At 40.5% G+C, this 25,476-nt stretch overlaps 1 protein-coding gene across 2 annotated transcripts in view; it reads left to right on the plus strand.

Annotated features, from left to right (window-relative positions):
* Positions 1-25,476, plus strand: part of DIP-lambda (Dpr-interacting protein lambda) — a 174,668-nt gene that overhangs the window by 88,339 nt on the left and 60,853 nt on the right. For both annotated transcript variants that reach the window (XM_089076708.1, XM_089076707.1), the window contains exon 2: positions 23,693-23,828. The gene's annotated coding sequence lies outside the window, so the exon portion shown is untranslated. The remainder of the gene's footprint in view (positions 1-23,692; positions 23,829-25,476) is intronic.

Below are 25,476 nucleotides of genomic sequence, written 5' to 3' on the forward strand. Positions count from 1 at the left end.
GTTCTTTTATTCCGCAAAAGGCTTTACGTCTCCTTCGCGCGAAGCGCAAATTTCTCCGACGAAAAAGCGCGTTGCCATGTTAATCTCGCGCTGACCCTAAACAGCAAGAGACGTTACGTCGTTTTTAAGGAAAATGTTAAGTCTCGTTCGGACTGAGTGTTCATTAAAAGGAAAAATAAATTTTAACTTAAGCTAAGATTTAATTTTTGTCAAATAAAAATGAGGACACTTCGCTGAGAAAAATAATCTTGCAGTCATCACAGCGGAAATTATTCTAATATACGAGAAATTAGCTAAAAATAGATAAATGACTAACGAGCATTGCGATATTGTATACGTTATGTATCTAATTAATCTAGATAACAAAGGCAAAATTTTATATCTGAATAATTTATCACATTTAGTGAGATTTCTCCATAGTGTCCAGTCAAATAATATTTAATTACCCTTTTGAAAAATTACCCTAAAAATGACTGTAATTTGATTATGAGACCTAAATTTTCTTGCATATATTATTAAAATATTATTGCTACAAATTCTTACATATGACATAATTTTCTAGTAGATACAAAAAAAACGATATATTTTAACAGCAACATCAAGAATTCTACCAAGTGAAACATTTTTTGTACGCTCGAAATCTTGAAACAAACTAACGGAATAAATCCTTATTTTTCTCTATTTAAGAATATTATACGTAATAAATTTGCTTTACGCGTCCCTAAAGAAAAATGAATGCTTCACGAACGCGTTAAAGTATAAGATATTGCTATATATAATCTGCAGGGGATCACAAACATAATACAGCAGTAGCGGCGAAACAGCGCGAAGTTAACTCCTCCGTTTTATCTTTTAATTGCTCAGAGAGACAGGCGAGTCGCTGTAACGATCGGGTTAATCGCATTAAAAGCGAAAGTAACGTACAGAAGTTTAAACTCGTTTTTCAGTGCAATCTGCAATTCATAACGGTCGCGAGGCTCCCCTTTGTTATGGAAATAGGATCGTTTTACAAGCTAAAGCCAATGCACCGACAATGAAACTTCCCCGGTTCACAAAGCAGGGTGGGCGTCCGAAGAGAGAGACGTTCTACCACAAGTATGTGAACGGATGAATGATTTTTCCAGCCGTAAGCAGTTTTTAATGGTGAGAAGGTGAGAAGATAGGTGCAGAAACTCAATACACGCTGCCTGCAACCGTGACACATTAAGTGCGCCTCGCCCCTTTTTAAATTGTATTTACCCCGCGTTTGTCTACTTTGCCGTAAATTGTTGCGCTAAATCGTAAAAATTTGTTTAAAATAATATAATAATAAAAAAAAAAATTACAATAAATAGTCATTCAATGCGAGGTTGCATTGGCGATGTATAATATGCATTTGTAAAATTTAAATCGAATTTAATTATTGTTCAATTAATCAGGTAAAAGGTATTCAAGTATAGTTGAGTGCTCTTTGTTTGATTGAACGCTAATTAAATTGGATTTTTAAATTTGGCTTTCAATCATTAATATTATTAATATTATTCTTGTGAATTTTCCTTAAAAATAATAAGCATAATAATACACGAATGCATGAATAACGAAATTTTATTTTATTTTCTATTTAGAATATTCTTAATATAATCAGAATATAATCTTAATATAATCAGAATAATAAATATTTAACAATAAATTTTAATATGACAGGATTTAATACGATAGGAGAATGACATGATAAAATATTTTTGAAAGAGTATGTCTTCAATTATTCGTCATAATCGGAGGATTTTATATACTAATATCTTATTTTAACGTCTGCCTCTTAGCGACGGGAAAATATTGACGAAACCTGGCGTCGCCGAATAGAATGCAAATATTATCTTTAGTCGCCTTCAACCTCGCGTCCTGATTGGATTCAAGCTTCTTGTAGCCGAGTCGGGCTGACGTGTAGCGAGCGGAAGGTACCTCAGCATTTTATTCATAGCATGATGTTGAATTAAAAATGTCATATACAAACGTAACGTCTGATTCTCATTCGTTCCAGCAGCACCGGAGACTCGCAATGGAAACTCGCATGATGTTCTTAGCGTATATACTGAGAGATTGTTGCATTATACATACACGCGGTGGTAACATGAGAAGCGTCGTACATAAAGTCGAAGCACAGACATCATAGAAAAATATGACTTTGACTAATTTTCGTTAACAACAAGATCGTATCCGCGGTATTCAAACGCGAAATTGAGTTTTTATATCATCAAGGAAAGAAACTTCTGCAATATTTAAGGGAGGGGAAAAAACGAGGTAAAAAAAGTATGTAATATTTATTCATAAAAAATATGCTGAGATAAGAATACGTGCACGTGAAATAATTCACAAGACATCCTGGAAGAAGCTGATATACTCACAGGTCACCGAAAGCAAACATATGACCATATATCAAAGACGTATGAAATACGATATACACCATTTCGCACTGATCGGATTGTGCATGCATAACCCACTTACGAAACTCACTATCTTTTCAATAATTTCTACAAAATCCAATTATGCAAAACGAACAATTGAGAAATTCTTTTTTAAAAATGCATGCCATCATTTAATATTCACGATTTTCTAGGTCCATTAAAAAATTATCTGTCATAAAATATGTAAAATTTATAGCAGCAACATATGCTATATATTCTAATAGAATGTGCAGGAAAATTTAAATCTCATAACTAAATCACAGTAGCTACTTTTATAAGAGGCTATTTGTCAAGTGGCTATTTGATTTGACGTCAGAGAGAGAGAGAGACACTTTCTTGCTAAATTTGACAATTTGTACAGATATAAATTCTGTCTCTGTTATTTATATTGATAACAAAGTTTGTGTGATACTCACGTAATACTCACTTGTTATTTATTCATTCTAGCTAATTTTTCGTATCTAATTTTCCCTGACTACAAGATCATTTTTTTTTTAAATATATACTTGTATGTGTTTATATATTATTTGTTCTTCATACAAATAAAATCCAGAGCAAACTTTTCCGAATAACTATATATTTTAGCGGATTATAGATAGAGACCTATGTTGACCTACTTGGACTATAGCGGCATTTTTGATTCGGAGGCCATTTCTGGGAAATAAGATTTCCAAGTTATAGCATAAAATCGCCGAACACCCTATATAATCGAAGTCTCTCCCACGTCTCTCTCTCTCTCTCTCTCTCTCTCTCTCTCTCTCTCTCTCTCTCTCTCGAGCGATAGGATCAGTCCAAACTCCGGATCGAAGTAACGGAAATTTGATTCCTCCGACCGGTAATATCGCGGGTGTCTGTTTATCCGACATTCGCACATACGATATGGATATATAGATATGTACGCGTGTGGATGTGGGCGGATGCACGCACGTAGACGCTCATGGAATTCAACGACCGTATTAAAAGTTCGCTACGAGCGGCGTTATTCACCGATACGCGCAATTACCGATCCTCTCTTCTCCTTTCTCTCGATTGTACGGCCGGATTTTGAAGCGCTCATTCCCCAGAGAAATTCGTAATGGCCAACCGCGTCGTTCGCTCGTTTCATGCGTCGATCGTTCTTGTTTAATAATAGACCGATAGAGACGATCGTCGGATAGTCCAACGGTGGATCAAATCGCGTCACAATTACTCGCCTGTGAGAGCAATTAGCAAAACTGACTAGAATTTCACAATTCACCGTCCATTAATTTATTTCTGATAGAGTCCACTTTCGTGTTTGATCGAATACTCAAATTTATTTGGAAATTTTTCAATCCGCGGAATAAGATCTTAAAATGCAGGCAAGCTGCCGCCTGTACTATTCGCACGATTGTATGACTAACGACGCGATAACACCACGATAGATAGATTACGCAGGCAACGACGAGATTCGGGAGAACGGGAGAACGGGAGAATCCTGGACATCGATTTTATCTTGGTACAGAAAATCCACGATAATATCTTAACGGATCTTTTTGGAGTCTTTTCGTCGAGTCTTAGGGGAAATTAATTAAACGGAACGTTTTGCTCCGCCCGAAGTTTAATCGCGGAGTCGCGATTAGCACCCTACATTATTCCGTAACCAGACACCTCCAACTAGTCATGCGCCTGCCTCATTCTGTCCGTCGAAATAACCGACAGAAGGATTCCTATTTGCGCATAGCGCCGCGCGCCGGTCGGTCGAACGGTGGGTCGAACTTGCGGATATCGGTTCTCGTCTTTCCCGTGACAGTGGTATTACAGATGCCAGTTTATTCAGCCAAATAAACGCGTGCTAACCCACGCATCGTGCATCTGCAAGCTCACCACCACCGTGCCGCCCGTGCATCCGTGCACACCGATTATTATCGAAATACGTCCAGCGCATTCGAAAGGCGCCGACTGTCACTGATCCCGTCGTCATGTGACGTCACTCTGAAGCGTGACGACAGCCCGACACCGATCGCTCCGATCTCTGAACTCGATGATCGAATTAAAGTCCCGCTACCGCGACCTGTAATTTCCTCTCGACTTGTCCGGCCGATTCATCGCGAGAAACGATGACTCTCGTCCGTTCTATACAGAGATCTTTTCTACTAAAGAGAAAACTAACTGTTTTTATAAATAAATGCGTGCTAAACATTTGAATAATTATTAATTTTATATATAATTATTAAATCGCACCATAAATTTCAAGGATGCGTCTTTTATTCTCTTGTTGAAGACAATGAATTTCCTGTGACGCAAATGTGCAATTAGACACTGAAGCCGCCTCGCGGAGTGCTGAGAGGGCAAAGTTCTCGGCAATAATGCAAAATCGCGAAAGTTGCTGACGAGTAACTGGGAGCACGTTCGAGCGTTTCTACGGAAAGCCGATGAACCATTCCCACCCGGTTTATGTGTTTTTGTTATTTACCGGTCGTATTAAAGAGTGGTGCTCGCCCTGGAAAAGTTTCAGCCGACAATGTTTCCGGCGATGATTCGAGTTTGTCTTAACTTTTCTGCGACTGCGAATCTTCGATCCCTTTTCCTTGGAAAACCTTGGGGAAGACTCTCCTCCGCGGAAGTTCGTTTCACACATCTAATTTTAGATCGCAAAACCGAGGCTTTCAACCCTCGTCGAGCTCGAATCGACAACTTTATTTGCGGACACAAAACGATTCGCTAATGGAATCAAATGTGCCATTAATACTTAATAAATCGAAGTGTTCTTGAAAGAGCTATCGTGTTAAACATTTGTTTAGAAAGTGCATTAGAGTCGCGAGACGTGTTTTAAAATGCGCATTTCCGCCGAAATGCAGCATCGATTTGATATCAAATAATTTCGTGTAAATCCCGCGAATCCGCAGAAGGGTGATCGTGAAAAAGAGAAATCGAATTCATTCCTTTCGTTCAACGCTGCAACGCCGATCGGCGCACCAACGATCGAATACCAACCAACTGCGGGGGGTCGCTTACGGATTTGAGATGCTCGCAGGGGAACGGAGCCGTGAAATATTCGCGGATCTTTTTATCGCGACACGTCGTGAGGAATCACGACGGTAAGATCGCGCTATTGCTCCACTTCCGTCGGAGTTACGTCGCGCTTCGATTAAGATCGTTACGTGTTCCCTCGTCGGCGTTCGGCGTTGGCGGCGTTCCCGCTTCTCCTCCTCCTCCCCCTCCCCTCCCCCCCCCCCGAGAGAGGGAGAGAAGAGATTTTTATAGGACGTGGAGGCAAGTGTCGGATAATATACGGGAATATGAATGTCGCGCCATGAGCATTTTTCTGGCGTAACGTTATATGCACTCCGACGATATCCGCCGTTCACCGTGTACGCTCACGTAGGGATTGTATTTCTTCCCCGGGGTGCTGCGCCCACACACGTCTCTCGCTCGCGCGCGCCACCCTCCCCCCCCCCGTGGTCTGAGGTCGAGAAATTACAGACGCCACTTTTCAGGAAGCGGACACTTCCGACACTCACTCCCTCGCCGCGAAATCGATCGAGAATTATAATACATCGTGGATTATAATGTGACGCAAGATGATCGTAAATAATAGTGCCTATAAATAATAAGTTTCATGTAATTTCAAGCACGTCATGTTTTTCGACAGTACACCCTCCCCCTCTCTCCGCATTCGAGATGTATGACCGCTACACGATCGGAATTAATTCGATGGGAATTAATAGAAATTTCGAGTTTTAGCTTCAGTTTCCAAAAAAAAATCTAAAAAAAAAAAAAGAGGAAAGTTATAATTAATTTTTTAACATTCAGACTTTATCTTGTCAAAAATTCACTCTGATAATTTTATTTTTTTATTTGTTTTTCCTATAAGGAATTATCTCCTTTTTTTAATCGTATAACGTCATAATTTAATATGATTTTCTGTTTGCGATTGTATACAATTATTATTGGGAATTAAGGCAACTTTTGTTTATTAGATTATCCGGAAAAATATTTTATCGAAATTCTATATTCCGTATATCTTATCAAAAAATGGAGTGCGAGCATAAGAAATTCTTGCGCCTTATTCATTCGCAATGAGGATCTTCCAAACAGGCGGAAAGGAGGGATCTTCGAATATGGTTGCGGCATATGTGCGCACCGCATGTTTGAAAACATTCGCTGCGAGACGTCGCGGCGGACCTATCGCGGGAAATCGAATTTATTTGTTCGCTTTGCTCGTTCCTTTTTCGTAGGCCACGCGGTTGCTTTTAAGACGCTGCGTGCGGTATCGCCACGCTTTTCCAGAACACTCAGGCGTCACCGCGAATCAAATTTGCTCGACGGTGCGCGGTTGAAAGAGGAAATTTCTCGTTTTTATCGTGAGGACACTGAGAATTCCGTCAGGTTTCGTTCGTGAAATCGTAGCCAAAGACAGTGCCGCGGAACGACAGAGTTGCGCGACGATCTCACGGCGCGATAATTTATATAAATGTCGAAGAGAAACTGGAAGTAACAGCGAAATAAAACAGAGTAAGATCGAATTGGAATTAGATGATATAAGAGAGAGAATAGAATTCGCCGCAGTTCTTCAACGCCTACGCGCGCGCACTATTTGTCGATCGCGTGTGCGTCCATTTTCCTCCTTTTTTCGTTTCCATTTGTTCCTGAGGGCCGAAATGTATCGCGCCAGCATGGATGCGTTGGGATGTGTTGTAAAATTTAATTACGATACTTAAATATCTCGTGCAACGTGTTTACGACGTTTACATGAAAAAAATGTTTGAAACGCAATGGAGAGAATGTGTGTGTGTGTGTGTGTGTGTGTGTGTGTGTGTGTGTGTGTGTGTGTGTGTGTGTGTGTGTGTGTGTGTGTGTGTGTGTGTGTGTGTGTGTGTGTGTGTGTGTGTGTGTGTGTGTAATAAACGTTCATCCCTACAGAACGCTTTCTTTGAATTATTGAAAGCTAAAGTAACAACAATGGCTGCTGTTTCAGCATCGAGGTATCAATACATTTTTAATTAAAATTATAGATTGGCATTAATATAATTCTAACATACTTTTCAAAAATTAAATCTTATTTACACTTATAGATAGAAATTTTATTTATTAGTTAATTTCACGCAAGCTAGGTAACTCTTTTATTTAATGTTCAAGTACTGAAGTATTTAATGTTAAATGTTAGGTGATAAAGTAATGGAACAATTTTTTTTTTATTCCGAAAAAAAATTTTATAAAGTCGATTTTAAATAGATTAAGAATTTGTTAATTTAAAGAAAACAATTTATGTGCCACTCTGTAGGCTTCAAAGATAAATTGAGCTTGTTGTTACGTATTATTAATTACTGCATTATAGTTGCAATAACGTACTAGATGTTCCATAAAATCGACGCGGTCTTTAGCGAGGTTGGAAAATGGCCGCTTTAGCACAATACATTCTGCATTCATCTCGAACGGGCGCAATTATTGAGCGCATTAGCATTCCGTTTATTCTTCAGGAATAGATATTGGCATAAATGAGAGCTATAAATGCGAGTGAAAGTGATCCTCTTTTTGTATCCGTATTCAGATCGTTATTAACCATTTTGTCACCTCCGTAATATTTATTTGCGAGTTAAAAATCTGTATGACGCTAAAAATGGAGACCCATTTATTAATTAAATTTTATTAATTAATCGTTTCTTAAACGATGAATCGATATTATTTAAGACTATTATATTTTTTATCCCGTCGCAAAGAAAAATAGACTTCTTACATTATTGCGTAATGTAAAATCGTGAGTATCAACGGTCATGGAAATGTGCCGTAGGTTGGAACGTTATGAATACCCGACACGTAATTTGCGTATTAACGATTGGTATGCAGTAAGCAACGTCGCAATGGTGCAACGCGAATAATTAATTGTCGCCGAACTGGACGCTTTACAGTTACGGCAACGACTAATTTAACTAATATAAAATTTCAAACATTACTAAATCTAATTCCACTGTAACCAGCGACATCCACAAAGGGCACGCCGCATTCAATTAACAACTTTTGCCATGCGACTCAAGTTTACCAATCGCGATCAAAATTTTCGATTTTAACATTGCAGATTTGTCGCGCAAACATGTCGGAGAATAATTATGTAACATGATCAGTTTGAAATGTATATAGCAAAATAATATTTTATAATGTATTATAAATATGTATATATAATTCTTTTATTTAGAAGATAATTGTCCACATATTATATATAGATGTATATTTTTTTCTAAAGAAGATATATATATATTTTTTTAAGTTACATCCTCGTGTTATACGTATTATACCTAATTAAATAATTTGCTATCTCTGTCGTTTCTCAGTAAATATATCATAATCACGTATGAAAAAGAAAATAATTGATGCATTCTAAAATTTTAATAAACAAAGTAATTTGCAATTTGTGCATATCAAAATAAACATTTCATCACACTCTATAAAATTCTGCTGTTAGAATTAAAAAGGTTGAAACGATGATATTATAAAAAAAACGTCATTGCGTCACATCGCGTATATAAAAAATTTCACGAGCTCTCGTGAAAATTTCCTCATTAAAGCCCTATCTCAAGGATGACATCGTGAAGACATTCCCTAATTTGCCTAGAGATATGAACGCGACGAAATACATTCGCAACGGCGTTATTATGCGGCTCGAAACATACTTTTTACGCTCCGGATCGCGACGGGTGGTCGGAAAAATGAGACCGCCTTCTCGTCTACCAATGAAAATGATGAAAAACGAGGCCGAAATTGGCTTCCCGAAGTCTTCGACATTTTCTTCTTTCTCGTCTTCGACCGTGACTGGTCATATCTCTCGGGTTTCGCGGGTTTCCGTGTGCCATCAGGTCCGCTTGTATACGTTTCTTAGCAACTCTGAAACTATATGTATGTGTCCGCGTGTATGTGAGTGAACTTTTTTGTTCCTCCGGGGGATTATCTGATATCAAAGGGGACGTGCACCTCAGGGACGTAGCCCACATACGGTGCTGACCGTCGTCGTAACAAATAATAATAAACTCCGGAAGAGGCTTTGCCGGAGGATACACGGACGTCGTCCTGTCGTCGACAGCGCCAGTTTTGCTGCTTTCCTCACGCCGCTCTCTTCTTTTCTTTCTCGTTACGGCTCCGTTTCCCGCACGTTCGCCATATTCCGCCCACGACTGATCCTATCCCGATAGAATGGACCTGTGTACGACACCACGTGATGTTATCGTTCTACAGATTAATCGAAGCCGCGATAACGGGGTAGATATGCGATTATATACACGGGCCTTTCGTTCCATCTTCGCGAGATCTCTTCTATTAAATATCATTTCAATAATACATCAATACAGTAGTCCAAATTTATGAAAAAAAATAGATATTCTATATACTTTCTATGTCGGCCATTTGAGAATGTTTCAAAGTAATTTCGATTTCTATTTTCGAAAGGCTAGAAATATGAGGAAAATTATTTTGCTTAATTTATACATCGCTCATGACCATGATATTTTTAAATGTAGAAAATACGTAACGTAAAATAAAAAATTCACAAAGCAACGGGTATAGATATGTTCATATGCTGACAAGACGTCACTTAGCGCGATCAGAATTTTTTTTCGAAAATTCGCCGTGCAAATCGTGAATATAAATTCGGGGCACCGTGCCGGTTGTAAACCGCCTCGATCTCGAAATCCGATAATGTTCGATCGATCACCGCGAACCGATTTGCTTCGCGTGTAAAACCCGAGGGCCGCTTATCGGATCAACGGCCGCGTCAATTGTCGAGCTTTCCGAGCTCGCGCTTCGGACGCTCGTCTTCCACGACGCGTCCCACGGCGATGGTGGAGTAAACTACGCCATTTTGCGGACTCCGAACCGCAGCCAACCGAGGGAATTGGCCCAAAAGTCTGTATCTCGTCGAAAGTTCGACAGCTAGTTGGAGGAAGTCAATCCGCCGCTCTAACGAGACCATCAAAGTCATCGGAACCGCTCACGGCTTTCTCGCCGGCCTGCAGTTCAGATTAGAGGAAGAGTTGCGGTAAGAGGGGTCCGAGCTACCCCCGATGAATATATCACCCCCTCCCCCCGCGTAGATCCACCGACAAGTAGATGCGCGCGTATGATCGCGTAATCTTTCACCGATCATCGTTTCATCTGCCGTTCACTCACGTAAGTCGCTCCGCATTACGTGGCACTCGCGAGCTGAAACACGAGTCCGCATTAAGAAATGAAAACATCCAACGACATAGAAAATTAATAACCCGTTGAGAATCATTGTTTCACGTCGCTGGAGATACGTGAGCTCTAATCTGGCATGGAGCGAAGGATTTAGTCGAGATCCATATAAAGAGGTGTGAGATAACGCGAGGAATTTGAAAGTCTTCCTTAAAGTGGAACGAATAATACGATGATGTAGAATTTCAAGTGATCAAAATCGCAATCCTTTTCGCATGTGTACACACACACACACACACACACACACACGCGCGCGCGCGCGCGCGCGCGCGCGCGCGCGCGTAATCTGTCATCCGTACGTGTGGATCCTCGTTTTCTCTATAATCCTAGCATTCGTTCTATCCTTCGCGTGGATCATCGTGTATAGTTCTCTCTCGATATAATGATCAACAGATTGGCTCTAACTTAGAGATTATTGTGATAGAGATCGTAATTCTAGCGGTATTAACTTTTTTTTCGGTAATCTTTCAGTAATGACGATTCAATTAGGATCTACGTAAAAATGAACTTAAAAGTTTATTTTTCTTTTATTTTTACATAATCTTTCTCTCTTGCATTTGAGATTCAGAGTACGAGCTGCGTTTAGACAATTTCCACTTTTTCTCTCTCATAGTAGTAGAGTCGCATACACATAATCGCTCGTTTCGCGAAATAACCGCGCTCTTTTTTTTTTCTTTTTTTTTTTTAATTACTTTGTACAAACGAAGCTTTGTTTCCAATGCGCGAGATTAAGAACAGATTGCATGTGCGGAGGAGAAATTTAAATCGTTCCATTTTTAAGTTTTGCAAAGTTCGCCAATTTAGATCTACTGTAGATGTCGCGTTTCGCAGATGCCACCTTTGTTTTGAATCCCTCAGATATGCAGTCAGAATTGTCAGGAAACTTCTCCAGCCGTCGAGTTATTTTATTAGCGATGTCTCGGTGTATTTTCGTGCTTCCGCGTTCGTCCCCAGCGTGAGCTTCCTTTCGAATCTTTTATGTGCGAAATGTTTCGCAACGTGCACGTGCGTCTCCGTAAAAAATAATACGGGATCTTGCGGGAGTGTCTATGCAGCTGCGAACAGTAGCGCGTGTAGGACATAACGGTAATGGCTTTCGAGTGTCGTGGTTCCGAGACATGTTGCAACACACGCGTACCCCGTAACGCAGACACCGATGAGACATCGTTATGGCACTTGCGTACATACAGACGTATGCAATCCTCGAGAGTGAGAGCAAATTCAGTGGCGTGCACGCGAGAGATCGAAGCGAAATCCTCCAAAACGACCGAGATACTCGTACGGGTTCAAACGACGTAATTACATTCGGAACGATCCAAAATGTCTCGCGTTTCCGACACAAGGAAAAGACTTCCATTTTGAAAAAAAAGATATATATATATATATATATATCTTTCCATTTTTTAAAATAATTATTTCTACGCGACATTTTCGTAACATTTTTATTTGATATTAAAGAAAAAATGGATACGTTTGATATTCTCTTTATCGTCAAGTCACAAAGTCGAAAAGATATTAAAAAGCACGAGCTGCGTGAGTTTTAGAAAATAATAAAATATCTTAATTTTAATACTGTAAAATTTACAATTTTTTCGAAGCTTATATATTGTATAAAATTAATAATACATATCACCGACGTCGTATACCACACAGGCGAATTGTCTAGCCGAGCAAAGTTGGATACGTATCCGTTGTGAAAACCAAACAATCCAAATATTTTTCATTTCTGCCCGACTGCGCAGATTTTCATGTAGTATTATGTTTCAACAGCATTCCCTTGCTCCCGTGTCTGGAAAGGAAGGAGTCGAGCGCATCGCCGCGCAGTCCGATGGAACTTATTTCGATAGAATATTTTTTTGTAATGCCGCCCAGTAGCAAACGCATCTGTCATCAACAACACACAGGACGGTATCATTCGGTTTTCGTGCGCTTCTCTCCAATAGAAATGCATTTGTTTCCGCTTTCTATCGGAAACTAAATATAACAGATGCGGATTCCGTTCTTCCTCCGGAAACTCGGATAAAAGCGTTGCTATAATTCCGGCAAAATCAGGCTACTGATAAACGAAACATTCGAGATTAAAGAATTCGTTCGCAGGAAAGCGGAATAAAAACGTTTCGTTTTCGAAAGGATAGACGGAATACGGGTCATAAATTTATTAGACGCGAATATTAAAAATACGCGCTGTATCTTTCCCATCCATTTCACCTTTTTTTTTTTTTTTTTTTTTGCCACCCAATTGCAAAATACGTATTAGTTGAAGAAAATAAATCTTGTCGACAACTTCGTTTCTCATTATTTACAACATTCTTCTTTCCGGCATGATTGATTACTAAAACACTCATAATTCGAGATTGTTTAATTATCCTTATCCTTTCACCTCGCCGATCTATATTTCTCATTAATTTCCGATGTGAAAAAGCAGCCCCATTGTGTGCCCGACAATGAAAGCGTTTTGCAAGCATCCTCGTTAGACTATCGGCGTTTCCGGCACGCGCGATGAGATAACAGGCAATTTCGCTCAAGTAACAATCAATGTAGCAACGAGATATCGGCCGAGATCCCCTATCGTTATTACCGCGCGACGTAGCGGCGACGTGGTAAAACGCCACTTCGCCGTGACGAAAGTTCGTCAAATCGCACCGAGTACAGCGAAATCCTTTAAAACATTTCGGAGGGAGTGCGATTTTCTGCCGACTTGCTGCTCTTCATTCTACGAGCGAATTTTTCGCGCGAATGAGCTCTCGGCCTGAAATCACTCCGCGACAGGATGTTCGTTAGTGGGGATTTTTTTCTCCGGATTTCGTCTAGCTACTCAATTTTGGAATATTTTTGGCACAATCTTTTTCCTCACGTTTTCCCTCACGGAATATGATTCATTGGTCATCTTGCTCGCGAGGAAGATTGGGCTATTCAAAGCCGAGCTTTGCAGATTCTTAAAACTTGACGTAAATAAAAATTACTCGGGAAAATGCGCAAGAAAATTATTGTCCGCGAAAGAAAATTATTGTCAAGAGTGTCAAAATGTCATAGAGATGTTACAAAATTAAGAATCATACAAAATTATATGAAATGTCATCTACTGTCTAATATGTAGTAAGTTTATATATAATATAGTTTTTGAATAAATAAGTTAGGCCGTTAAAAATTGTCTGAAAAATTGACTTATCTCCGTCAATAAGCAAAGTTTCTATATATTTCTTTAAAACATTGGGCACAGTCTCGCAATGGTTTCACATGATTTCCTTATCTCAGCTAACTGTTCGAGAATGTCTCAGATATTGTCTCATTATCGGATTTGATTAATGGTCTCCCGCGTACTTTCCCATGGCGATTATAAGACAGTTTTAAGGACTTCGTTCGAAGAGTTCGAATACGAACGAAGATTTAATCTGTCGAACTGAGCTTGTCAAAGGACAAGCTCTGGCGGGACCAGAAGATAGGATTGGATCGATAAACTTGCAACGGGAATGATAACACGGACTGCCGTCTCTCATTAAGCGATCCTCGCCGGCGATAATGAAGTAGACACGGTGGACGTCGAGCGAAGAGTTCATAAAGAATGACCTATCCATCGGTGATGTCCTTTAATAATGATACTTTAATTAATCACTTTAATTTTTCTAATTATTAGTAACAACGGAGAACGACACGACTGTCGTCTGAATTTTAAAACTCAAGCTGTGACTTCACCTCTTTTTTACGATCTTGTTTACGCTTGCTTTCGTCAAATTTATTAAAAAAAAAAAAATCATGACAATTACAACCGTATCGAAACAATCGCCATTATTGTCGCGTTTATCGCGTCGAGTCCCTTTAAGTGTTTTAAAATAAAATATTAAAAGGAAGACTATTTTTACGAAATTTCTACGAAACAACGGAAAAAAAATTATGAAGTGATTACAGATATGATTACAATATATGTTTTAAATTATAACGAATTATAACTTGATTTCGACTTGGATCGGATTTTGGACGATCATTCTATTCGACACGTTCTATGGAAACAGGATTCTCCACGTGGGATTCCTTTCTCACGGCGAGCGCATTAATGCAGATTAGATGCGTGAGCTCTTCCGAAATTCCGCCGCGCTCTCGACGCGACCCGAATGAAAAATCATGAATGAAAAATCCATCCGAGAGACAGTCGCAATCTTCCCCGTCATCAGAAATCTTTCTTCAGCGGGCGTTGAGTCGAGATCCGGTTTCAAATTCGCTCGAATTCCGTCGCGCTGCGTCGCGCTGCGATCGGTCGTAGGATTTATCTGGAGAGAATCGGGGCGCTTCCTGTCGCCTCATCAGCAACCCCGCGCCGGAATCACGGGTATTCCTCTTGTCCCGAGATTTCTCCATCTCCGGTTGCATACGCAGGTCTCGTGACTGCGCAAAGTTACAATGCCATTCTTATTTGTCGGAGCGCGACTGCGAAGTTCGAATGCAAACACGGTAGCGAGCTTCGCCGCGGTACGTTGCGTCTCGAAAGTTCGATAAGCGTGAGACGACGTTGACGCTGGGATCAGCTGGGACCAGTTGGGACCAGCTGGGACATTCCATCCGATCCGAAGGGGATATACTTGGACTTTGCCGCCGACCGGCCGGCCTCCATTACTCCGAAATGGCCCGGTCTACTTGGACGCGACGGGAAATTAGGATGGCGAAATGAGTCGTGAAATCAGCGACGTACGACACTTAAGGACACTCAATGGTGCTATAGAAATAACTGGGAGATACAAAAACGCCAGACTCTTCATGTAATTGCTGTAACATTCATTTACCCTTGTATGGCCTGAAGAAAGAAATCACGTTGCGATTGAAAATTTTTTAAACTGCATGCGGTAAAAACTCTTCTGGAAAATCCGAAAATCCGGAAAGTTTGGAAATTCCGGAAGTCTGGAAATTGCGTTCTGCAAGTTCCATCATGAAAAAGCAATAGGAATTAGCGAGATTTACGTGAAAAGTAATATCGTGTCAATATCTAATATCGGAAGTAAAATATCAAACAAAATCTGAAGCATTTAATATCCCTCCGTTTCCATTAAGTGCGCAAAATCCTATTAGTATAACGGCATTTCTTTGTAATCACCAGAACGAGAGCTTTACTTTAACGAAGTTTGATCGAAAATCAATACCCGACGTAACGAAATTCCTATAATAAAATCAAGTTAGAGATATCCGGTGAGATTTGATCATAATAAAATCTCAGCGTGAAGTTACAAGTGAAGGCACAAGTAATTCACATGCAATTACACATTAGGCACACAATTAGCCACACAATTTGGCAAAAAACACTTTCACATTACTTTTTGTAATTTAAGAAAAAAGAAATCGCTTTTAAAATTGAAATTTTTGTGCTTTTAAAAATTAGGAAGTAACACGCGTTGTATTCAAATTCGTCGCACAATTATAACAGACAGAAGATACAAGTATATTCCTGCGTAAAAATCGTAATTAATTTTAAATGCAGTTGAAGCACCTTTATTTAAAAAAATATAGTATTTTGAAAAGTATTGAAGTTGTATTTGTGAGCGTTTTAGAGACGCGACTTTTTCTCTGAAAAATTTTCCTGATTAGCGCAAGGCATCCGCGATTATTGGACTCACAAGTCGGAAGAATGTGCTTTCAGTCAGAGCATGGCGGCCCACGATGTATTTACGTATGTGTATACACGACCGGTACGTAAGCTGGGTCAGAAAAAATCGAGACGTGCTCCAAGGTACGGGCCCAAAAGGAACCCGGGACGATGCCTAACGAGCTTCCTGCAGCCGTCGATTCTATGGCGGCATTCAGACGCGAATGTCGACGAAGAAAGAACGAAGAGCCCGGGGACCGACGTTGACAATCGACTGCCGTAGCCATTGTCTCACGACGCGTTTCCGTTGCGCGGCTTTTTCGGAATAGCTTCAATAGTAGCTTCAGTAGTCGCCCAATTTTTCCATCCTGGAATTCCACCGTCGGAATTTCTCGCAGATCCGAGAATGATTTTCAATTTGAGATCGAAAAATTTCGATAAGCCGATAAGTTGGTAGATCGATAAGCTCGTATATCTGAGAGATATACATTTTCTGGCATCATCGCCAATGGCTAGACTTGTAATCATAAATTAACGATTGTGACATTTACGATAATATTACCCCATTATCCTCTTCTGATTACATTGTAATTTTTATTGAATCTTTATGGCGCCGATATTCCTCATTATACGAGCATCTCAACAACCAGCGCTTTTTCCACACCTTTTTGCGCTTCTTTTTGTTGTTTTTTTTTTTTTTTTTTTTCTTTGCATCGTCACGCAACATTTTATTTAAATGTTGCGGCTTTAATCGCGCGCAACGCCGGTACGTTACGCGAAGTTAACTCCGGTAATATATGGGGATGCAGAAAGCACCATCCCCTAAAGCCATTAAGGACGGCCATTCTTCGCGCAAATAATGGGGAACGTTTTCGATTTGCGTTATTATTATATTGCGAAGTTGTATCCTTGAGGATACGAGTTATCGCGGCGGAGTACCTTTATTGCGATCGCGGCTAGGTTACGCCGTGCCGTAGGGGGATCAATAACGGGATACAATGAGTCCTGAGAAATAATAAAAACGTATAACGCATTCTGGACGGATACTCGAGACAGCTCTGCCCGCGGCCATTGCAGAATTAATTCCCATGCACCCCGTGTTTTTCACTATCATACACTCTCCCCCCCCTCCTTTCCCTCGCGCATACAGATACGCGGACAGCGACCATCCTCCGAGTTCCACTCCTTCGGGATCGAAGCGATTTTATATACCTATAATTCGCCTACCGAAACATCAGATATATCACGCTCTTTTACATTTATGTCTTTTTCTCTTTTTTTTTTTTTTAGATTTATGTAATTTGGAAATTATCGATGAGATACGGATGGCGTTACGATGGCAATGTCCAACCGTAGAGAAGTAACGGCGCGCGAAATACGCACAGCCGAATTTCGGTAGTAGTTCGGGTTTGTTTAACGGATCGGATAGAGCGAGATATTCTCGGCGCAACTTATTGCTCCATAAAATTAATTTGCCCGGTGTGCCCCGTCGCGTAACACAAGAAACGCACGCATGCGAGTATAATGGCTTTGAAGAGTCCACGGGCCGGGTCTCTCTCTGCGGATCCCTTTTTCTCCTGGAACACACGCCGCTTTATCGCGGCGATCTAAAATTACCAGAAATTATGCAGAGCGCGAGCCATCTGTACAGCGGCGCCGCATTGTTTGCGCGTAAAGACCGCGTGGGTGGAAATATTATTTTTAATCGTCGCACGCACACACCGCCCGTACACGGCCGCCGGATAATACCGGGGGTGGAAGAGGTCCCTCGTAGCGATGCGATGGCTCGTGGCGAGCAATATATCCCGTCTAAATAAAATGTAAACACGAATTACAGCGCGATTGATTGATTTAACGGTGCTCTTTAATAGTAATTAATCGCTAATTTATCGCTTTCCAATTGATTTGAGTAAATTATTCCACGCAATCGTATATTGTAAATAGTATGGGACACGTCGCATGCAAAGCTGCGAGCTGAAAGAAATATTTGATGTCACGCATGATATTTGCGGCTTGCTATCGCAAATAGTAATGACAGCGATCGACTGACAGGGGAAAGATAATTTTTACGTGCGTTGAATATTCGGGCGGGTCCGGCCCGGCCCGGCACAGAAGAAGGCGCGTAAAATGTAATTTCCGCTCAAAGGCTTGAATAAAATATTTGCGAACTAAAATATTTGAATGATTTAATCAAAAACATATTGATTCTGAAAAATACCGATCGGGTCAAAGGTACATATGTATTTTCGTTACTCGATACAATTGGCATTATACCATATCGACAGCTGTCCGCGTTGTCTGAAAAATTTGCGCGTTGCGTTCTTGCTAATTATTTTAATTTTCGACACGCGAAACAGGCAAGGAAAAAAATGATATTTCGCGATTATGTAGAAAACGTTCCTGTTATTCCAAGGATGAGGGCATGTGAGATGGTGCGAGCGACAATGGGGATGCGGGCTTGATATGATTTTATATCGTGTAATTATCGGCGCGGTGCGAACGCCGCCGTATCATCGGCATTCGACGTGGACACGTGAATACGCGCTTGATTACCCATTTGCATTTTTGATTGTACGACTGTAAATCAATTTAAAGCCGTGCTTCCGTTCTCTCGGTGCTGACAGCATTCCCGCTGTAATTTCGCGCGCTCCATCACGTGCATTTCGTCGCGATTGTCCGAGGACGTTATCCTCCGTTAAACATATCGATATGTAAGGTGAACGGCCTGGTTGGTAACAGGTTGGTTTCGCGTTAATAATGATGATATACGGGAAAAGTTTAGCTGATTGTTAATTGGCCGTTAAACGATTAATTATTATGTATGATATAATGCTCATCGTATAATAAGTGCTGTAATAAACTATTAAGAATATGTTATGTTAAATATCCATGATGAATACAAATTGTGCATTAAACATGCAAACGTTATATATATTTTTATGAATAATATAAATGTTTTGGGCAGACTGGACTGAAATTGTTCGTGTTATGGTTGTTGCTTCTTTTATAGTTGTGTATTGAATTATAAATGTTTAAATTTTTATTTCTTCGTAAAAATGTTTAAATTTTTTTTATACAACACTCACGAAAACTGTATGGATTTTTTTTTAATAAATACTGTATATTGTTATGTTCTATCAATTGTTATTGTATCTCATCGAAATGCGGCCCAATCTTTTAGCTATAGTATTGCAAATTGCCTGGTTGAAATGGCGTAATAACACTGGAAGAAAAGCAATCTCGTTGCAGAATCAGTTGCTTTTATTTGCAGCGGAATGCACTTTCGTGTATCGTAAAATATATCCTGAACATTTGGCCTTTCGTCTGAGACATTTCGGAATATTACATTAGCGGCGGTTAGAAGAGAATCTCATTGAAATGCCGAAGCGAACGTAAACGTAGCAAATGCCGCGGTATGCTTTCTCACTATTAAAGCTGAAACAACATTTAAGCAGCGCTTGTTCATGATACTTAATTACGCGAAGAATTAAACATAAAATATTGAAGGAACAAAATTTATATGATAAATAAAAAAAATGCGATGCAAAATTTATGAATCGTTTATTTTCAAACCGTTTATTCGATGCTTATCACAATGTAAATTCAGAACCATTTTCACTTTAAATAATTTATAGAATCGTGTGAGACTTAATACACGAAAAAAAGGATAAGAATCGTTCGATGAACGATATGAATTTTCTATCCGCCGTTCCCTGTAGCAGATTCTACTGCTAAGCAGATGGAAAAGCGGACAAAGCGAAGAATAGACTCGTGTGCGGCAGTGCAATTGTGAAAGTGTGGACTATCGGACTATGGAATCGAATGAAGAGACGAATCGACGGGGGAAAATAAAAGAGAGAAGGTGGGAGGGAGAAAGGGAAAAAGTAACAGTCGAGAAAAGCGCAAATAAGAAACGAAAAAGCGCCCGATCGAGAAATGAAAAATTGAAGATGCGTCGGCGGAGAAGAAGATGGCGGTGAAAATTCGAAGAGAAAATTCGAGAATGACGTATCAAAGAACCCAGAGAGAGAGAGAGAGAGAGAGAGAGAGAGAGAATAATGTCGAAGAAACTGAAACGCGAAGCGCTGGAAAAAATGTTGAAGATTGCAAAAGGGAGATAAAGAGTAAATGAATAAAGGACAGAGGTGGAAATCTATGCGGTATTTAACCTTTATCCACGGCTATTTGACTTTTTATCCTCGAATGAGATTTTTGTATTACACGAATATGGCCGAGCCAACCGGTCATATTTAGCGTTAAATGCGAAATGCGAAATGCGAAGTAAAGGATAAGTAATACGATGAGTAAAAAAAAAGTGGCGAGCAAAATTCGCGAATAAAATCGGGATGGAACGTAACGCGGCGAAAGAATGGAAATCCACTCACTCGACTGCGAATCTCTCGGCGGTAAAAAGGGGGTAAAAACGCAAAGTAATAAAGCGAACGGTCAGCCGGACAAAGCCGTCTATCTCAAACCTGTGCAAAAATTAATCGCGTAAAATTAAATTGTAGGAATCATTAGAAATCTTTTCTAGCGACGCTTCGAAAATAACGGAAGGGGAATGTGTTGCGCAAAAATAAATGAAAGAGCTAGGATAAAGAAATAAAGCAGAGAGCAATGAGAATGGGAAGGAGAAAACGATAAAAAGGGAGCAAGCAAAGAGAAGGTACGAGGAAAAGGACGCGAAACGACCGTTTTTATCTCATAAGAGTACATAGGACGCGTCTTGTTGTACATCTTAATATGATCACCAAGCATAAAGCCGTATCAAGAGCCGCACGTGGGAAATTGGTTAGAGGTAATTGAATGGTTTTACGAGGCCGCACGCTACGACCAGTCCGAGATGGGGATCGTTTCCTCCGGAAATTTCTACGGTTACTGTAACATGCACCGTGGTAGAAATTTATTTGTAACGCAACGCTTAATTATAACGAGTACGAAACGAAACTCGATAGAAGACTCGTGATACAAAATTTCAAAATTTTCAAAATGGAATAATCAATTAGAAACGAAACGCGATGACTGAGATATCTTGAAATATTAAAAGTTACATTATCGTATTACTTATCCATCAAGATCATTACTTTAAATTAAATTGAATAATTAATTTGTTAACATTAACGTTAATTTTTTTTTTTAATAAGATTATTTCGTTATTTCTACGCTAATTAAGAGCGAAATCCTGAATATTCAAATGCTACGCGCATTACGTTTGTCAAGGATCTTTTTGGTTTTGAACGTGAATACCTTATATTCTTGGCAAGTAAGCAATTGTATTAAGTTCTAGTGGTAAGCATGGTTAATTAAGCATTCTCTTTCCGACTGTAATCTGTAATAAGGCGAAAAGGGAATAGGAAACAACGGTGTCAATCCGACTAATTTAACTAATCCCATATTAATTACAACCGGGGTGGAAATCTCTTGATTTTGAATATATTAGCCTATTCATCGACGGATTCACATCGAGACTACGATAAATTAACTAAATATACGTATAATGAACGTTCTCCCACTTTATTAACACGAACAGTAGAATTCTATAATTAAAACAAATCTCGCACATTTTTTTTTTCTGATGAATATTCCACGATAAACGCCTCGTTACGTCATATTTTAAATACCGTCGTGTACGTCTGTCATTGCGATTGAATCGTGCCGCGCTCGAAATCAACTATATCCGATTAAAAACTTTTGTATAACTTCTCCCTTGAGAGCTATCGATAGCAACATAATCAGCGAGGAGGGGTTTAATTAACACGGAGATCAGGTCGGGCAGTCGAATTGGAAATTACTGGCGCGGAGTCGCGGGTAAGGTTAATCCCCGGAAAACCCTTGGCTCACCCCGCGAGCGAAAGAGGGGAGTGAGAGAGAGAGAGAGAGAGAGAGAGAGAAAGGGGGAGGGAAGAGGGAGAGATAAAACGAGGCGACTACGGATCGAGACGCTTCGAATTTATAGGTTGCAGCTTTCGAATGTGCCGAGGCGACTGCCATCTAATTCGTGTCTAAGCCACCAAAGGCGGCTTTAAATATGTAACATGAGTCCATCACCGCATGCTCCTCTCCGGAAATGTGGATGCACCGCGTACGTGCTGATACTTCAGAGAAGCTCGTCGAGAAGCGCGTACGACGGCGCGAATGTTCACCGCGAGTTGAAGATTTATGACCTCGATGATCTATATGCGGCGGCATCAAGCTGATTGATAGGAGAGAATTGGCATTTTATTTTATTTCTGCTCCTCGCCGGACAGACGTGGTGCTTAAACTGAAAGAACGTGCTCCGCGAGATTTTCCTCGAGTAAGCATCTAAGAAAATACAAGTAAATTGAACGCCACTTACAAGTAGTAGTTCAAGCGGAGGATTTAAATTGAATTGCAGTTTAACATAATTGCAACTTGAAAAGCGTAATGAATGTTTTAACGTTATAACGTTATACAAAATAACGGTATAAAAAATAATATAATATAATATTATTTAAAATAATATAATATTTCACACGCACAATGGAAATATTAGCAACGGAAAAAAAAAATTAAATTTTGGAAAATTCGGGACGAAAAGATTAAACAAAACGCAAAATGGTACATCATATATCTCATAGTTACTGGTATCTGTTGTGCGTTACGTTTAATTTCTATTCCAAAAATTTTCATTTTCAAAGTTTAATATTTATTCCTGTTCCTGATGCTTCCTGTTCGCATGTTGTGCGCAGGAACCTTAAAACAATAATATAATATAAAAATGTATTAAACATTTTACATTTAACATTTTAATTTTTGCTAAAGAAATTGGCGCTAGCTGATACTCCGCATGTCCGACGCAAAGTTCGCTTTTTGAAACGATTAAATCTCATGATTGACAGTTGCTCGTCGAAAGTAGAATTTTTAGTTGGGCGGACCGCAAAGCTTTACCGCGGTTTGAAATGCGAGGCTTTCAGTGGTGAGAGATTCGTGTGCACGCACCGTCGTGCGCGCGTCACGCGCGTTCGAAAATATTGGGCGTGCGGTAAAAGTGCAGCCCGACCTAAATACCAGGTAGAACCGAAATTTCCGGATTAAATTTTTCACCGGCGGATTGAGGTTTCGCGCTCGCTGCACGTCCGCAATTATTGAAGAACGGCGTACTTACGTTTTTGCCGCTATGTAGATTGCCGTCAAGAGGGGATTTTAGATAGCGCGAAGGAATATCGTTTCTAGATTGAAAGTAGAAGCGAGCTCTTTCTAATTATCATCCGTTTGATTCAAAATGTTGCAGAGTATTGCAAGACATGTAGGATAAGAGAGGCCTGCAATAATTTGCACACAAAATTATAATGTCACATACAAAGCAGATATCATATACAAGTGGTTATCACTATTAAGATTAATTCTGATACAAGTGGTTATCACTATTAAGGTTAATTCTGATAGCTCAAGGTAACACGAACGATTTTTGCTGAACCTAAAAATATATACAACAATGATGAACTTGATGTAGAATTGTTTTTTGTTCTCGCAGGTCAGCGTGAGCAGAAGAGTTCTAGCGACAAACGGAACGTTGCTCGGAAAGAAGCTAAGAACGCATATCTAAATCAGCCTAGGAAGCGGATAACTTGCTGGTAAGCGGCTAACGGGTCACTTCTAGGGGATAATAGGTAAGTTCACGGACGTAAGCGTCTCGAGTATCTACATTGCGGAGAGGAGAACTCGGAGCGGGATTTAAATATCATTTGAAACGTTGGGAGAGAATAACCATCATTCTAATGAGAAACCTTCCGCGCCAGTTGCGACAGCTTAAAAATCGCCCGCGCACTCGACTAATTAATTATCGACCGGCAAATCGCGCTCCCACGCTTGTCGATGAGGGGCCGCTTCGTTGGCCCGAAAAATGAGATGTCGTTATCAAGCTCGCGCGCTGCGGAATGTAATTTCAAGAGTTTAATAAAGCAAGAGAGAGAGAGAGAGAGAGAGAGAGAGAGAGAGAGAGAGAGAGAGAGAGAGCGCACTCGGGACACACGCTCGCAATTTGCGAGTTCGCATAATCGATGTATCGCCGCTGGTCATATTGGAGAGGTCTTGCTGCAGCGTGTGCGTTATCGCAAAGCACGCTCGCTCGCTCGCTCGCTCGCTCGCTCGCTCGTTACCAGGCGTATTAATGGTATACTCATGCGTTACAGAGTACTCTAATATAGTCTAGAACTAGCAGCATCGCGATATCTATCTACTCCAAATTGAGATGCATCGCGAAATTGCGTATAATACGGGGGAGAAGGGGGGAAGGGGGAGGGGGAAGGGGATGAAAAGGCGGACGTCCAACGTCTAAAAATCGTCAATTGAAATTAGCATCGCGGGGGAAGAGGGGGGATAACGAGTGCGCGCGCGTGCACGTTTGTCGCCGATAAATGAATTGTAATAATCGCGCCGGGGACGCTTTCGGGGGTGTATCTGATGATAATCGCGTTTACTCCACGCCGCCCCCGATATTTCGTGAGGCTATCCGGTTTTAACGGCGAGTATACACATAAACGCACTGTACAAGCATTCCCGCCGCAATTCGACACACAGGCCAGGGGGGGGGGAGGGATGAGTTCTGCCTGTGGTGGTCTGGCTGCGCGCGGGCACGTTCACAGAGCGGGGAGAGAGATGCCCATGGATGCCCACGTAGGCTAAATGCGTCCCACATCGGTGGGGAGGGAGGAGGGGAGGAGGGGATGAAAGCGATGCTCGCGGGGGTCGACGATAAAGAGTTGGCCGAGAAGGGTTGGAAAAGGGAGCGCGGGAGCCAACTTCGTAGACAGTTTAAACCCCCCCATGCCGCTCGAAAATCCGCCCACTTCGCACGGCCCGCGAATCCGAGTGGTATATACTACTTGACCGTTCAAGTGGGGTTTGAATAGCGAATATCTTCGATATTTCGCGTGGAAAGTTCGCGTGGCCGCGCGCTCCAGCAAGCACACGTGTTATCCGTTACGTTGTCGGGCGAGAGCCGCGATGAGAGGATCATTAAATGAGGGTGGATGTATACCTATGTACGAATTCTGAGGCAAGAAGGAGGTGTGGTGTGGCGCATCACGTTATGCTTGGTGATACGTGTAAAAGAAAATTAATTTTTCATTGTTGCAAATGGACATTGTTGCAAATGGACTCTCCCCTCGTGGGATTTGATTGTAAATGATAATCTATGATTGAAAATGAAAAATATCGCCTTTTAACATTCGTTACAGTTCTATAGGATTTTTAAAAATCTGTACGCGTAAAATATAAATAATTTTATCGCTGGAAGTAGCATTAGTAATTATTTGA

Source organism: Pogonomyrmex barbatus, unplaced genomic scaffold, assembly GCF_055798465.1.
Source record: "Pogonomyrmex barbatus isolate J1 unplaced genomic scaffold, ASM5579846v1 scaffold2, whole genome shotgun sequence".
Taxonomy (NCBI): domain Eukaryota; kingdom Metazoa; phylum Arthropoda; class Insecta; order Hymenoptera; family Formicidae; genus Pogonomyrmex; species Pogonomyrmex barbatus.